The sequence below is a fragment of the Lepidochelys kempii genome, chromosome 5 (genome assembly GCF_965140265.1).
Source record: "Lepidochelys kempii isolate rLepKem1 chromosome 5, rLepKem1.hap2, whole genome shotgun sequence".
In the NCBI taxonomy this organism is placed as follows: domain Eukaryota; kingdom Metazoa; phylum Chordata; order Testudines; family Cheloniidae; genus Lepidochelys; species Lepidochelys kempii.
This window is the reverse complement of record NC_133260.1, coordinates 124,484,709-124,500,981: the sequence shown is the minus strand read 5'-3', so window position 1 is coordinate 124,500,981 and position 16,273 is coordinate 124,484,709.

The following is a 16,273-nucleotide window of genomic DNA, read 5'->3' as shown; positions in this document are numbered from 1 at the left end:
ATGATTCTATGTGCATGTTACATTAATTCAGGACCATTACAAGTGAGATTTGAAATCCTTCTAAGCCAGGAAACCCAATATCCAGCTCTTGAGCACCTTGTAGGTGTATGAGCTTGGATATGGCTTCACAAGCTCTGGAATAGGTTTCCAAGGGAGGTTGTGGAAACCCCATGATTGGAGGTTTTGAAAAACACACTGGGCAAACATGTCCAGGGTGGCCTAGGCTTATTGGATCCTGCCACTCTGCAGGGGGTTGGACTTGATTACTCGTCAAGGTCCCTTCCAGCCTGACATTTCTTTGATTCTGTGATTGCATCTTCTTTGAAAAATCTGACACTGTCACTTACCCAGGTCAATAAATACCACGAGCATTTTTGGTCTCCTCATCCTCTGAAGAAAGATGGATGAGTGGATTCTGTGCCTGGCCTGGTAATTTTTCATCACCGTTTTGCAAGCCCACATTGAACGATCACATAACACTAGGCAATGTAGCATACTAAGTGGCATAAATTTACCTTCCACTGCCACTCGCAGTGGAGGTGTTTTCCAGCATGGCCACCAGGATGTGAACAGAAATAGGAAGAGAGGGACCATCAATGTGAAAACACCCCTCACGAGCATCAGGGTTTTGTGCCTGGAGGTGTCCTTACATGACAGCTCACCCAATGACGGGGTTCCACAGAAGAAATGGTTGATGACGTTGGGGCCACACTGGGCTGGCCACAGCGTGGTGAGAGGAAGGGCAGGCAGCTGATTGCCCAGGACACCACTGCTACGTTGATGCACATTCTCCTGTTCACGACAGTGCGATATCGCAGCAGATTGCATATGGCTACGTCGTGCCGAAAGCCATCACTGTGAGCAGGAATTACTCGGCAGCCCCCAGGAACACAGTCATATATCCCTGTGCTGCACACAGCTCATAGGAATGCTCTTGTTGTTTGCTAGCATGTTACTCAGCATTTTGGGGACCACAGCAGATGTGGGGACCACAGGAGATGTTCAAAAAGGACAGATTGCTGAGGAAAAAGAACCTGGGGATGTGCAGGCGAGAATCCATGGAGGACAATGTAATTATAGTGAGGTTTCCAAACAGAGTTGCTGTGTAGATTAGGGAAAACACCACAAAGAGGAGCTGCTGCCGTTCGGGCTGATCGGAAAGACCCAGAAGAATGAACGTTGTGACCATGCTGTGGTTCTTCCTTCCCAGTCTATATCCCATGCTGGAGCTGTAATTCTCTGGTGAGATTGTAAAAAGAAAGTACAAACCCTGCTGAAAGCAAAGAGAACATGAATGCAGGGGAACACCATCTGTGGAGTAAACTAACATCCTGGCAGTTAATACAGATGTTTGTATTACAGTGCTGTATAACAGGCACAAATAACGATCAAACCTGGGACCTCTTGAGTTAAAGCCATGGACCTTGACCACATGAGCTAAGCAGAGTCATAGAGTGTGTATGTGGACCAGTCACCAGAGTGAAACAAAGACTTGCACTGAGTCAATGTGAATTACACTTACAGGTGTCTCAGGTACGGAGGAGAAAACTACACACAGGTGTGAATGCATGAATCAGTCATAACTAGTGCAATGATCATCACATGCTCATTGTGTCTATATTGCCCTTCGCTCATAACTATCCATGAATGTACCATTTACCTAAACCACTACAAGAATCAACACTGCTACAACAAAGGCAAGGAGCCCGGAGAGCAATTTTCACCCCCCATCAAGGGAGCGGGGGTTAGCTCCCTATGATGGACACCCAGCCAGCCAGTTGGCTCTGGCCCTGAGTGGAGGTAGCAGGTGGGAGCTTTATGCAGCTGATGATCATTTAGGGAGTTTTTACTGTGCCCAGTGGCTCATTAGAGACTGTTTCTGTCACCATGGGTCTCCACCAGCACTGTGAAAATGGCAGAGTGGCTTACCAGCCTCTCAGGGGGAGGACTTCCGTCTTGGCCTCAGTATTTTGCTTATGATGACTCTGAAATGAGCCAGGAGAAATAGTGGCTGAGTTGGGCACAACCCTGGAAGGAGGCAGAAAGGTAATAAAGTCTGTGCTCACAAATCTGCTGGGCTCAGAAAGAGCTGACAGATGTGGCAATGTCCCTGGCCGATTGATATGCTGGAGCCTGTGCAGCAGAAGCAAGGAGTGATAATGAGGGCGATATCTCAGAGGGTGATATCACAGGCCATCCAAAAGTCAGAGAAGCCCAGAACAAACCAGACCTTTTTAGAGAGAAATGGCACACGTGATTAAGTGCATTAAAAGCAACCACAATACAGTGAGCCACATTGTTTATTCTCCAGGCAGCTTCATCAGCTCTGGTGGCTGTTCTTGGAGGTGTCCAAACTTTGGTTTATTCATTTGTCAAATGGCAGGTGAGCCTGGATGCTGTATTGCTCTAACAGGGAGTATAGAAAACATCACCGTTACTTTCATTCACCACCGTGCCCTAGTAAAGACCAGCCTGAAAGCTCTTAAGTAGTGCCTCGGTGCGCCGTATAGCAGAGAGGAAAACAGCAACACGCACTGTTCCGGGCTGTGCCTGAAGGCACCATCTAGCTCTCTCTTAACTATATGATGCCAGCACAGGTCTGACAGGCCCTCATTGACTAAATATCCGCAGGAGGACTCTGGCATCATGCAAGATCTCGTGCATGTCCTACAAACAGATTGGGTCAGCAATGAATGCCACATTACCTCACACGTCCTCTGAAGAGGACCATGTACCATGAATCATTCCATTTAAGTCAATGGGAGCTCTGAGAGAGTAATGGGCTCCTCATTGTGAGTAAGGGTATCATAATCTGGCCCTTAACAGGACTAGGGCTGAGAGGGCATTGGATCTCCCTATCCCAAACAGAATTAATTATAAATTTTCACCATGATTAATACTGAATGAAGGCTCCTTTCTAGGGCCACGTGGCAAAAGAATTGGGGCTCTGAAGATTTACCCAAAAATAGTGTGTTCCTGAGGGTAATGTAAATACTAGTCTGCCTGGAAAAAGCACACATCTGAGAAGGGAAGGGAAGGGAGGCAGATGCATTACTGGCCCTTCAAGAAAATAGGGCTCACTAACTGAAGAACCAAATGTAGAAGGTAGAAAAGACCAGCTTGGTTTAAAAGCCTAAACACTATGGGAATTTCTGCAGAACAGGGAAAATTTGTGAACCCCTTCACTCCTCACAAGGATTCTAAAGCGAAGCATGACTCAAAGAGTGCCTGGCCAATATCAGTAACTAAAACCTCAGTTCTGACATGGGAGGAGTCTGCCCATGCAAAGTCACTTATGGGGTTGGGGCCCTAATTCATCTCTGAGGACCAAAATCACTTGGGGCTCCATCCTTCAAGGTGCTGAATATCACAATGTAGTCAGTGGGAGCGGAAGGAGCCCAGCACCTGGCAGGATTAAGCCCGTAGACTGTTTCTGAGTCTATTTCTATAGAGAGAGTTCATAGCACAGTTCATCTGCTCCCTTTGGCAGACTCCCTGGACTGAGTCGGTTCTCTGCTGATTTCTACAAACATTTCCAATGGCTACTAGTTCCTTTTCTGACGGAAATTCTTAATGCTGTTTTGGAGTCAGGCTTGTGGCCTGAACCCATGACACATGCGGACATCTCAGTTACATAGAAAAGAGAGAGGCAAACAGCTGTTGTTCCTCTCGGACTATTTCTCTCTGTAATACCAGTATTAAAATAATAGCTGTAGCTGCTCTTTAACTAAGGTTGACAGGGTTTCTTTTCAAACTAATTTTGCATCCACTCTAAAATCCACATACATTCTCCTGTTGGCTTGAAAAGTAGCACACCAGTTCGGGGTCTAGTGTAGACTGTATGGGGCAAATTTGAGGACATTTGATGAGGGGTTCCTAAGATATAATTTTCCCACCCAAATTAGCTATTTTTAAACTTTGAAAAGTTTTCTAATGTTTTATGTGCAGAGATTGGGGAAAAAGCAAAGAATGGGAGGCACCTGCAATTACATCACTGGAATGACCCTGCTAAGATCCAGTGCCTGATGCCAAAGAGAACATCCAGTATTTGACTCAGAAAAAATTATTAGCTCTTGTTTATAAAACTAAGGAGTGGAACACTGCAGTGCTGTGGAAGTGGAAGTCCACCACGTACACATCCATTCCTGCCTCATCTCCTGTCCCAGGATGCAGGTCAGATCCTTCACCCAAATCCCCAAAAATGCCATCTCAAAGCATGCTTACTCCATGACTTAGGGGATCTGAAATGACATGCTCAAAAGAGGTACAAAACATTTTGTTAAATAGCCATAGAACACGCCACACATACCTACATAAATGGAGGCGATTAGATACTTGGTGCCAACAAAACCAGATTGTATCAATCTCAGCCTCCTTACCCCTAATATTAGACTACTTGTTAGAACTTAAAAAGTGGGGCCTTTCCATGAGCTCAATAAGAGAACACCTCCCCGCTATCACAGCGTTTCACTACAAAGTAGATGAATTATCAATCTTTGCCCACCCACTTACCAAACGTTTCCTCAAAGGCCTTACCAACATCTACCTGGAAGTGCAGAATCCTACTCCACCATGGAACCTCAGCCTAGAGTCCTTTGGGTCCTCAACGGTCCTCCATTTCAACCCATGGTGACATGTTTGCTACTACTCCTTTCCATGAAAGTAGGGCTCCTCATGGCCATTACACATCCACCGGACGAGTGGCAGAGTTGGGAGACCCACCACACACAATCTTTTTCAAAGATAAAGAGTCCGAACCCTCAGTATTTCACCTCAATCAACCCATCCACCTACCGACATTCTATCCCAAACTCCATGAGGATAGACAGCAGTCCACACTACATATTCTGGATGTACACAGGGCAATAGCCTTTTACATAGAACAAATCATTTCACAAGTCCCCAAAGCTGTTTGTCTCAATCACAGCATGAGCCAAACGGAACGCCATATCCAAACAGTGGCTATCCAAATGGATTTGATATTTCATCAAACTGTATTACTATCAACATGACCCTGCAGGGATTTGGACACATTCCACCAGAGCCTTATCGGCTTCCATAGCATTCCTTTAACAATGTTCCCATTACTGAAATCTGTAGGACTGCAACCTGGGCCTCAGCCCATACAGTTATGCAGCATTATGCATTAGAGCAACATGCAACATCTGATGCCTCATTCAGGCTCACTGTACTGCCATTTACCACAACTTCAACTCGAAAGCCCCCTCCTTCCACCGGAGGCACTGCTCTGAAGTCACCTAAAATGAAGCACCCACAGGGACATCACTTGAAGAAGAAGAGAAAGTTACTCACCTTGTGCAGTAACATAGGTTCTTTGAGATGTGTGTCCCTGTGGGTATTCCATTACCCTCCCTCCTCCCCTCTGCTTTGGAGTTTCACAATAATACTCGGCAATAGAGAAGGAAGGGGCGGGGGGGTTGGTCGCACAGCACCAGATAACCTCCCGAAGCTGTGTGAGATGGGGACCACACAAGTGCGACCCAACCAGGCACTGCTACCACAAATCTCCAATTACGAGCGCCAGGGTGCACGGATACCTAAAGTGGAACACCCACAGGGATATACATCTCGAAGAACCTATGTTATCGCACAAGATGAATAACTTTCTCTTGCTTACTTTTCAGCACAAGCCTGAAACGGCTCAGAGTGCTGATAACGCCCCCAAATGTGCATGAGTGGAAAGGCAGGGACTCCAGAGATGAGTGCAGGGTGAGGAATAGAGATTAGCTGGACTCTCCACTCCTGGCCATTATGCTCTCTAGTCATGGGCAGTGGGTAGGAGAGTCTGAGCCTCCCCAAACAGCCAGGCATGGCCCCGCCCACACTCTGCCCCCAGGGCTCCGCTTTGGCAGTGCCACTGGGCTCCAGGGGCTGGGACCATGCCACCCGCCATCCCTGGGCTGAAGCAGCACCATGCGCTTTCCCCCACGGCGCTCCAGGTCTGGGGGGGGCTGCAGGCACTAGCCAGCCTGGGGCGTTGGAGGGACTCTGGGTTCCGGGGTGAGCGGAAGGGGTGGGGCCTTGGGTGGAAAGGGTGGGGCTGGAGGCTAGCATCCCCCAGCCAGCAGTTCACGCATCGTCCTTGTCTCTAGCAGGAGTTACCACTACTTTGACCTTGGTTCATGTGTATAGTTATGAGGCTGAAAATGTGTCCTCATGGCTTAAAACAAGCGCAGGCAAAACTCTCCAGGAGCAGAGGGGGCAGTTCACACCTCATCAGGGCATATGTGAAACAAACCCAGCCCAGCCTCACAGAAACAAAGGACACTGGCCTAGGCAGCAACAAAGGATCTGTTGGACTCTTGAGTGAGTCACCCCCCTTCCCTTGGTCAGTTTGGGACTACGATGAGGTAATGCTCACCTGACTCTGAAGGGGGGCACAGCCAAGAGGGAAGAAAGAACATGATAAAAGGGAGAGATGTTTGCCATGCTCTCTCTCTTCCACCTCCATCTACAGACACCACCAAGCAACTGAAGCGCTGATCAAAGGGGAGAGCCTGAAGGGCAACCAGCTAGCCTGTGGTGAGAAGCATCTTAGTTTGTAAGGGCACTGAAAGTGTTAAGATCACCTTAGAATGCGTTTTACTTTTATTTCATTTGACCAAATCTGACTTGTGCTTTGACTTAAAATCAATATTTTGTGGTTAATAAATGTTTGTTTATTCTACCTGAAGCAGTGCATTTGGTTTGAAGCATGTCAGAGACTCCCCTTGGGATAACAAGCCTGGTGCATATCAATTTCTTTGTTAAACTGATGAATTGGACACTGCAAGATGGAGATTCCTAGGGTTGTGTCTGGGACTGGAGATATTAGCTAGTGTCATTCGGTTGCACAATCCAAGCGGCAGCTGGCCAAAAGTGCTCACTCATGTCGCTGGGAGCAGCTTACATGCTAGAGGCTGTGCATGAACAGCGGAGCAGGGTAAGGCTGGCTCCAAGAGTCGAGAATTGGAGTGACCTAGCAGATCACCGGTCCAGATAACACCAGGGGAACGTCACACCTCAACAACTGTTGGGTAGGCCTAACCTTTGTTCAGTTTGCTCTCAGGTAAATTTGACACCTCTGTGGGTGGCTCCAAAGCAGCTTCCTTAGAGAAGCAGCAAAGCCAGGCTACAGCTCCCTCCCTCTGCCAAGGCTCAGTGGAAGGTGGATGGTTCTGAAGTGGCTTCTGTAGAGAAGCAGCAGAGTCAGCCTGAGATGGAGCAGAAGGTGAAACTGACACAAAACAGAAGGTGGTTAGTTCTGAAGTGGCTTCTGTAGAGCAGCACTAGAGCCAGCCTGAGATCAAAGCAGAGCAGAAGGCGGAGGTCTTGTAGAGTAGCAAAGTGTCTTTAGATGTATAACATGTCACTAAACACAGCAAAGAATATCACTTGTCAAATGTCAGCTCTATGTAAACTGAAAAACGTAGTCATTTGTTCAGTCTTAAGGTCCTAACTCACAAAGGGAATGAAGCAGGAGTTGAATTAACTATCTTTGGGGGATGTTTTAGCTCCTAAGGGCAGATGTTGTCGTTAAATATAACAAGGTGGGGAAGTATGGCTGGCTTACTTCCAAAGGAGGAAATCTTGATAGACGAGCCATTCCAAAAGAGAATACTCAACAATATTAGTCCTGTTTCATCAGCCCTTATAGCAACAGATCCTAACAAGTTACCTGTGATGGGGTGTACCTACTCAGCGACACTACCTATTTCCTAATCTCATCAGACTTGGCACGATAGGGAAGTAAGCCTGAGGTTTTAATATTGTTCAACAGACTTGCCTGATTTCCCTGTCTTATGTAGCACTAGTCTGTCATTGCCACAGAAGTGTCTGTATTTAAACATTGTCTCCCAAAATAAATACTACAGCATTCAGACAAAGACTAGGGCTCATATAATATGTCAAAAACCTGAGTAAGTGGTCTCCTTTTTTATGCCTGTTGGAGCAAGCGGAGGTACAGCTACATCTTCCTCCTCACCACTGACCCATAATTCAACCTTAATCTCATCATCAAGGTTCTACAGAAAGTGATGCTTGTTGAGTTTCTCTTCTAGTGCCACATACGTGACCACTCATGAGCTTCTGCCAGTACAGAAATGTACCTGTCGCTTTCTGGGTTGAGTCAGCTTGGGTCTTGACCATCTGTTTGGTGGGTAGTAAGCTACTACTTTCTTCCAAGGCCTATGTCAGGGTTCCTTCCCCACTCTGAACTCTAGGGTACAGATGTGGGGACCTGCATGAAAACCTCCTAAGCTTACTTTTACCAGCTTAAGTTAAAACTTCCCCAAGGTACAAACCATTTTACCTTTTGCCCTTGTACTTTATCGCTGCCACCACCAAACGTCTAACAGATACATAACTGGGAAAGAGCCCGTTTGGAAACGTCTTTCCCCCCAAAATCCTCCCAAACCCTAACCCCCTTTCCTGGGGAAGGTTTGATAAAAATTCTCACCAATTTGCAAACGCTTGGATCTTAAGAACAATGAAAAAAACAATCAGACTCTTAAAAGAAGAATTTTAATAGAAGAAAAAGTAAAAGAATCACCTCTGTAAAATCAGGATGGTAAATATCTTACAGGGTAATTAGATTCAAAACATAGAGAATCCCTCTAGGCAAAACCTTAAGTTACAAAAAGACACAAAAACAGGAAGCTACATTCCATTCAGCACAGCTTATTTTCTTAGCCATTTAAAGAAAACAGAACCTAATGCATATCTAGCTAGATTACTTACTAAGTTCCAAGACTCCATTCCTATTCTGTTCCCAGCAAAAGCATCACACAGACAGAGCGAGAGAGGCTTTGTTTCTCCCTCCCCCAAGCTTTTGAAAGTATCTTGTCTCCTCATTGGTCATTTTGTTCAGGTGCCAGCGAGGTTATCCTAGCTTCTTAACCCTTTACAGATGAAAGAGTTTTTCCTCTGGCCAGGAGGGATTTTAAAGGTGTTTACCCTTACCTTTATATTTATGACAGCCTATTGCCACGATGTCAGTTGACTGACCTGGCTCTCTACCCATAGTACCCTGTCAGACATGAAAATCTTTCCCTGAATCCTGAGGTGGTATTACTCTGCTAGTATTACTGACTTACTATTCCTGCAACTGTCACCAGCCTTAGTCTCAATTGAGCGTAAACTAAAGACACCCAAGGGTATAAAATATAGCCTTAGGTCTCAAATACTACTGCTTCTAACTGGAAGTGTCTCTGTTTCCTTGAGACATGACTTCACCTTCTAGTCCCAGTTTCTCTCAGCTCAGTTAGCATAGGCAGCTCTGTTGCTGCTTCTTGGAGATTCTGGGTGAAACTCTTTAGCAACAACATAATTTAGTAAACATGAAATAGGGATACCATCTGCTATGGCAGTACAGCTCCCCTTAAAAGTAACCAGCCATGAAGGACAAGGAAAGAATTGGATTTATACCACCTGATGCAGCTGTGATGTATAAAGTGCCAAAAAAGCTATTCCTTGGGGAATTCTGTGCCACTGTGGGCACGCATAATTAATATGCCATGTATATTTTTTTCTGCAGAAAATAACTTCTGCCAGAAAGTTGCTGCAGTTCTGCCTTTTTCCCACCAGAGGGTGTTGTGGCACTAAAACAGAGCAACAGCTCCCAGCCAGCCCCCGCTTCCATAAGGATGAGAAAGAGCCTGCCTTGTTCACAGCGCCTGTCAGGTCAGGAGACAGGGGTTATGGGGAGATAGACGGCATGGGGCACATAGGGTTGCTGGGGGTCACAGACAGACATAAGAGCTAGTGGATGAGGACAGACTGGGGCAGGGGCTGAATGGGAGTGGAGATACAAGGTCACAGAGACTGCATTATAGTGCTTACTACCTCCTTTTTGTGTCTCAAAGTACCAGCTGATGTGGTGTATCCCTCTGGACTATGGGCTGACTCTTGAAGAACCGGGTGAGGCAGACTGAGAGTGCTGTCTGTGGGACACTTTCCCTGCATCGCCAGAGAGGGGAAGACTCTGCCAGTGCAAGCTCCGGAATGGTCAGAACTCGGCTGAATAAACTTATTTCTTCAGAAAGCAAGCCTCCCTCAGCTGTAAAAACGAACGGGGACCTGATGCATCACAGCATTGCAAGTGAGCAATAGCGCAGATCACCTGCTGTCACCAATATGAATACAGCTCATCTCAGCAAGGATTAAAAGTTGTTCCCATTTAATGGAAGTTTGGTAGCCTCTATTGAGAAATGTGCAGTTCCAGTTTCCATGTCCCATATTCATGATTGTAGATTGTAAGATGTTGGGAGTAAGAACTGTCCTTCACAATGTTTTTATACAGGGTCTAGCACAATGAGGCCCTTTAGGGAGATCTCCAGTAGGGTCAGAATTGCCTTGCTTGCTATAAGTTGATGAGAGTTGGCAGCATTGTAAAGATCAGAAGTGAAAAAATCAGAAGAGAGCAAAACATTATTTAATTCTTAAAAAAAACCAACTCATCTGAACTTTTGGGATTGGCAATACTGTAAACACTTGCAACTACATCCAGAGTCAAAATCACCACACATCTGTACTGCAGACCCTTCGAGCTTCCCTCCTCTCCAACACCTCTTCTTTTGTTGTCTGTTTTACATCTTGCTTTAAGGGTCCGATCCTGCCAACACTTAGGGCTTGTCTACACTTGGAAATGTAATGAAATAACTATCTTGCTAAATTTCCAAGTGTAGAGTGGGACAGATATGGCAATTCCTGCAATATCTTTGGGAGATCTTATTGTATTAGGTTAGGCCAGTGACTGTATATAATTCCATGGGGGAGTGTGACCACAGCTCCTCCAGGAACTAAGAACCGGGGGAATTGATTAGGCAAATTAACTCAGGTTGTAACACCTCCAGGGAAGTACAAACCCCTAGAGAGGCTTACATATACTAGTTCAGGGTGGATACTTCAGAAATCAACAGAGAAAGGACTTTTAAATAAATTGCCTGAGTTTAATGGCCTTCTTTCCAAGGAGGGTCCCAATCCTTCCTAGGAGAGGTTGGAAGGACTTTAGCCTATTTGAGGCCCCATAAGACTTGATGGGTGACCTCTGGTAAACCTTTAGCATGTGTGTATGAATGTTTATTGTTTTTAATATTTTCTCCGGAATGCTTTCACTTAAAGAATAAATGTCCTTGCTCAGAAAGAGCTATGTGGTAACTTATAAATGCTGGCAATTACACTGTTCATAAGCCTTCAGAGAGAAAGCAAAAAGACACTGGCCTGTTTAGGAGTCTGGTTTGCTGGGGACATCACAGTATAGGCAGGGAACTGTGCAGCCTGAAAAAACCCAGGCCAGGAGGGAGAGAGATGCAGATCTCTGCCCAAAAGAGGTAACTGCTGGACAGTTGGGAGCCTAGAGTGCGTGCCCCTGAGGGACCACTGAAGAGAAATACAAGTGCAGTTGCCCTGACCTGTGACAAGTCCTTACATGAGTAACTTTACATATAAGTTTCTAAGTTACTTATGTGGCCTCTTGCCATAGTATCTAAGTACCTTAGTCTTCTGGTTTGGATACCAATGCAATACAGCTGGCTATGTGAGGTTGGCTGATTGACCTTTAGCCTGATTTCCCATTGTAAGGCATCATCTCAAATTAGGAGGTTGTTCTGATGTAAAGCGCTATTCATTGTGAGAGGTACCAGAGCCCAGCCTTGGCAGGCATATTTCCAACACTGTGTCTAAAAGGGGAGGAGAGAGAGGGACCAAAAGGACATGTAAGCACTTCTAAAGAAGAGAATTTAAAAGCAGAAATTCAAGAATCATTTGGTAATGGCGAGTCCAGCTTCTAGAAGGTAACAGGACACTACACAAATTGGCCAATCTCCACATGAGTATGCCTCCCTCACAGAATGAACTAGGAGACATTTTAAATCGGCGTACTTCATTCCATCAAGTTCAGTTTGTGGACTAAAAGCAGGTCAGTGACCTTAAATAACTAATTTGCAATGAGATAACTTTGCTATTTGCAGTATTCAAGGCATGTGGTAGGTACAAGAAAGTACTGCAAATGCTGAGGGACACATATCTGGTTATTTTAGGCAACACTGGCAAGTTGTCACCTCTGTTGCTGTTCAATCTGGCATTTTAAATACTATTCTATCTCCTGCCCAATAGCCTGAAGAAGAGAGCTTTGGCTGACATGCAGGTGTACTGTTTAGCAGAAAGGCTCCCTTTGCTAAGAAATCTATGTGAATTGAGAGGGTGGATGGGGATAGATAGGTAGATTGATAGACGGACAGAGGGGGTGGATGGGGATAGATAGGGGGAAGTGTAAGGGGATGGATAGATAGATTGATTGATAGACAGATAGAGGGGGTGTGTGGGGATAGGTAGAGTGGGTGTATGGGGATAGATACATAGATGATAGATAGAGGGAGTGTATGGGGAGAGATAGATAGTTGAGGCGGTGTATGTGGATAGATAGATTGATATATAGAGGGGGATAGATAGGTAGATAGATAGAGGGGGTATATGGGGATAGATAGATAGATTAGATTAGATAGAAGGGGGTGGATGGGGATAGATAGATTGGTAGACAGATAGATAGATAAATAGATAAGATAGAGGGGGTGTATGCAGTGATGAGCTGCCAAAATCTTAACAACTGGTTCCCTCCTCACCCCACGAGGGGGTTGTTGCCCACCCCCATGCCCCGGGACTTCTGCCCCATCCAAGCCCCTGCGTTCCTTGACGCCCCCCACAGGACCCCTGCCTCATCCAGCCCCCTCCCCTGTCCCCTGACTGCCCCCAGAACTGGACAGGAGGGTCTCATGGGCCACCGTAGTGGGTGCCCACCCCACCCCAAAGAGCCAGATGATAGCTCAGTGGTTTGAGGATTGGCCTGCTAAACCCAGGGTTGTGAATTCAATCCTTGAGGGGGCCATTTAGGGATCAGGGTCAAAAATTGGGGATTGGCCCTGCTTCAAGCAGGCGGTTGGACTAGATGACCTCCTGAGGTCTCTTCCAACCCTGATATTCTATGACTCTACTTTTCCTAAAAAGAAAAGGAGTACTTGTGGCACCTTAGAGACTAACCAATTTATTAGAGCATAAGCTTTCGTGAGCTACAGCTCACTTCATCAGATGCATATCGTGGAAACTGCAGCAGACTTTATATATACACAGAGAATATGAAACAATACCTCCTCCCACCCCACTGTCCTGCTGGTAATAGCTTATCTAAAGTGATCATCAGGTGGGCCATTTCCAGCACAAATCCAGGTTTTCTCACCCTCCACCCCCACACACAAATTCACTCTCCTAATTTGGGGGGGGGGTGGAGGGTGAGAAAACCTTGATTTGTGCTGGAAATGGCCCACCTGATGATCACTTTAGATAAGCTATTACCAGCAGGACAGTGGGGTGGGAGGAGGTATTGTTTCATATTCTCTGTGTATATATAAAGTCTGCTGCAGTTTCCACGATATGCATCTGATGAAGTGAGCTGTAGCTCACGAAAGCTTATGCTCTAATAAATTGGTTAGTCTCTAAGGTGCCACAAGTACTCCTTTTCTTTTTGCAAATACAGACTAACACGGCTGTTACTCTGAAACTCTACTTTTCCTGGAACTCAGTTAAGGCGGTCTGTAGTGCCATCTGTTGGCTCAGATGTGTCAACACAGACATTCCTTTTCTGACTTCTGGTTACAACTGCTATGTCATGCTGTCGGGCTATTGTATCTACCCGATTATTCCAGGTGGCCTCCATACCCGTTCCTTTACTGTGTGCCTTTACATGTCGCGCCTTTAACTGTTTAGGGTTCTTTGTTACCCACTGGTAAATCCATTTCCATTCCTCTGAATATGCAATATCCTTTCCATCTGTTGCTTTCCACCCGGTCCTATACCAATCATGTATCCAAAACTATCCCCTTCACACAAAAATTACTGTAAGCATAAATATACATGGGCCGTGGGGAATTTTCAGATTGCCTTAAAACCTGATAAATTGTATGGAGCTCTGGGTTAATTAATAAGTAAAAAGTTATTTTATTAAATATAAAAAAGTAGGATTTAAGTGGTTCCACGTAATAACAGACAGAACGAAGTACACCGAACCCTCGCTAGAACATGCATCTATATAGCACAAGTTCGCATATAATGCAGTCGCAGCCATGAATCCCAATTTTAATTACTTTAAGGTAGGGGCTGGCATTTCTACCAGGGCCCTTACCTTCCTCTGAGCTACCTGTCTCTCTTCTTGTCCAACAACTATGCCCAGATATGTAACCTGAGGTAGCACCAACTGAGCCTTGTCTACGGCTGTTTGAACCCCGTTTCCTGAATTAATGCCAAAACTTTTTCTGTTAGTGTTTGAGTTTGTGCCTCAGTTTCCCCAAATATTAAAATGTCATCTACATATGTAACCTGAGGTAGCACCAACTGAGCCTTGTCTAAGGCTACTTTGAACCCCGTTTCCTGAAGTAGTGCCAAAACTTTTTCTTAGTGTTTGAGTTTGTGCCTCAGTTTCCCAAATATTAAAATGTCATCTACGTATGAAAACACAAAAGGCCTTTCTTGTGGACTCAACTGGTCTAGCATATCCACAACATGCCAACGGGCAATAGCTGGGCTGTTGTGATATCCCTGGGGCAACCGACAAAAGGTCCATTGTTGCTCCTTTATTGTAAAGGCAAACCGATCTTGTGAGTCCGGATGTAGGGATATGACAAACAAACACTTGGCCAAATCAATAACTGAGAAATATTTAGATGTGGCTTGCACTTTTTCTATGACCCGTGTCATATCAGCCACAAAAGGGGACATAGGGATGGTGCCCTTATTGATTCTTCTATAATCATTTGTTAAACGTCAGGATTGGCTGTCTGCCTTTAGCACTGGCCACACAGAGGAGTTAAAGGGTGAATTTGTTAGTGGTATTATTTAAAAACAAAACAGAACAAAACAAAAAACAATTTATCTTAAACCTACAAAACAGAGTTTTACAAGCCAAGAGTGTTGGTTTAGGTTCTAGACACTCCACATATTTACACAATATATTTATACACACCTGTATGTAGATTACATTTGTATACATTTGGGGGCAGTTAAGTTCCAATAGAAATCCTTTATGTTCCTTTAGCAAATTTGACTAAATTGTTCATAGTCAAACGATTTAAATCAGATTGTCTCTTTGCCTGGCTTATTTACAGACATTCCTTTGGAAAAGGGCCCATTTTCCCTTCAGAATGGCTGCGAAGAAACCAAGAATTCTCTTTCTATAACACTTTTCCTTTTTAACTTCAACTGCTTAATTCCCCCCAGCCTCTGCAGAATTAACTTCTCACTCTCTTTCCTTAAATCACTTGCTTATCTCCCACAATGACACCTTCATCAACTCAGATTTAATGATTCCAAGTATTGTCCCAGGGATCTGAATTCCCCGGGCCTGTACTTACTCCTGCCACTATGCCCCTCAGGGCTCCCAACCTGTTTTCCAATCTCTTTATCTGTTGCCTGCCTGCTTGTCTGGGCCTGATCCTGCTTTCCTCACTGAACCAACCCTTTTCATGGACACAGGCTTTGTTCCTCTACCAATTTAGCCAGGAGGTGGGCTCCTTAACTAGCCCCCACACCTCCTGGTCCCTTTTCATAAACATTTTTCTTAAAATTGTGAAATCACAACAATATCCTACACTCCTATATCCTTCAGAATGAGGTCTTACGGAAATCTACTCCTTATTTGCCCACGCTTGTGCTGGGACTTACAAAACACAAAAAGTTCATTCGCTCTTAAAATCACTACCAGTATTTCAAAGCAATCAGCTGTGCACAGCTCCTGCTCGACTATGCCACTGTGACGGGTTGGGTCACAGAGACCCCCTTGGGACTGCCACCTGATGCGCTGGGACTACCTCTGAGTACATTTTCCCTGGCAGCTTGGGACTTCAGTACCCTGCCTTGTTGAGCCAGACATGCTAGTCTGATAGAAACACAGACCCAGGTCTGAACCACTTCCCCCAAAAGCTGCAGGCTTAACTGAAAACAGCTTTAGAAGTGCTCCTGTCTCCAACACCCAGATACCCAGTTCCCAATGGGATCCAAATCCAAAATAAATTCATTTTACTCTGTATAAAGCTTATACAAGCTAAACTCATAAATTGTTCGCCCTCTATAACACTGATAGAGAGATATGCACAGCTGTTTGCTCACCCAGGAATTAAGTACTTGCTCTGGGTTAATTAATAAGTAAAAAGTGATTTTATTAAATATAAAAAAGTAGGTTCCAAGTAATAACAGACAGAACGAAGTACACCGGACCCTTGCTAGAACA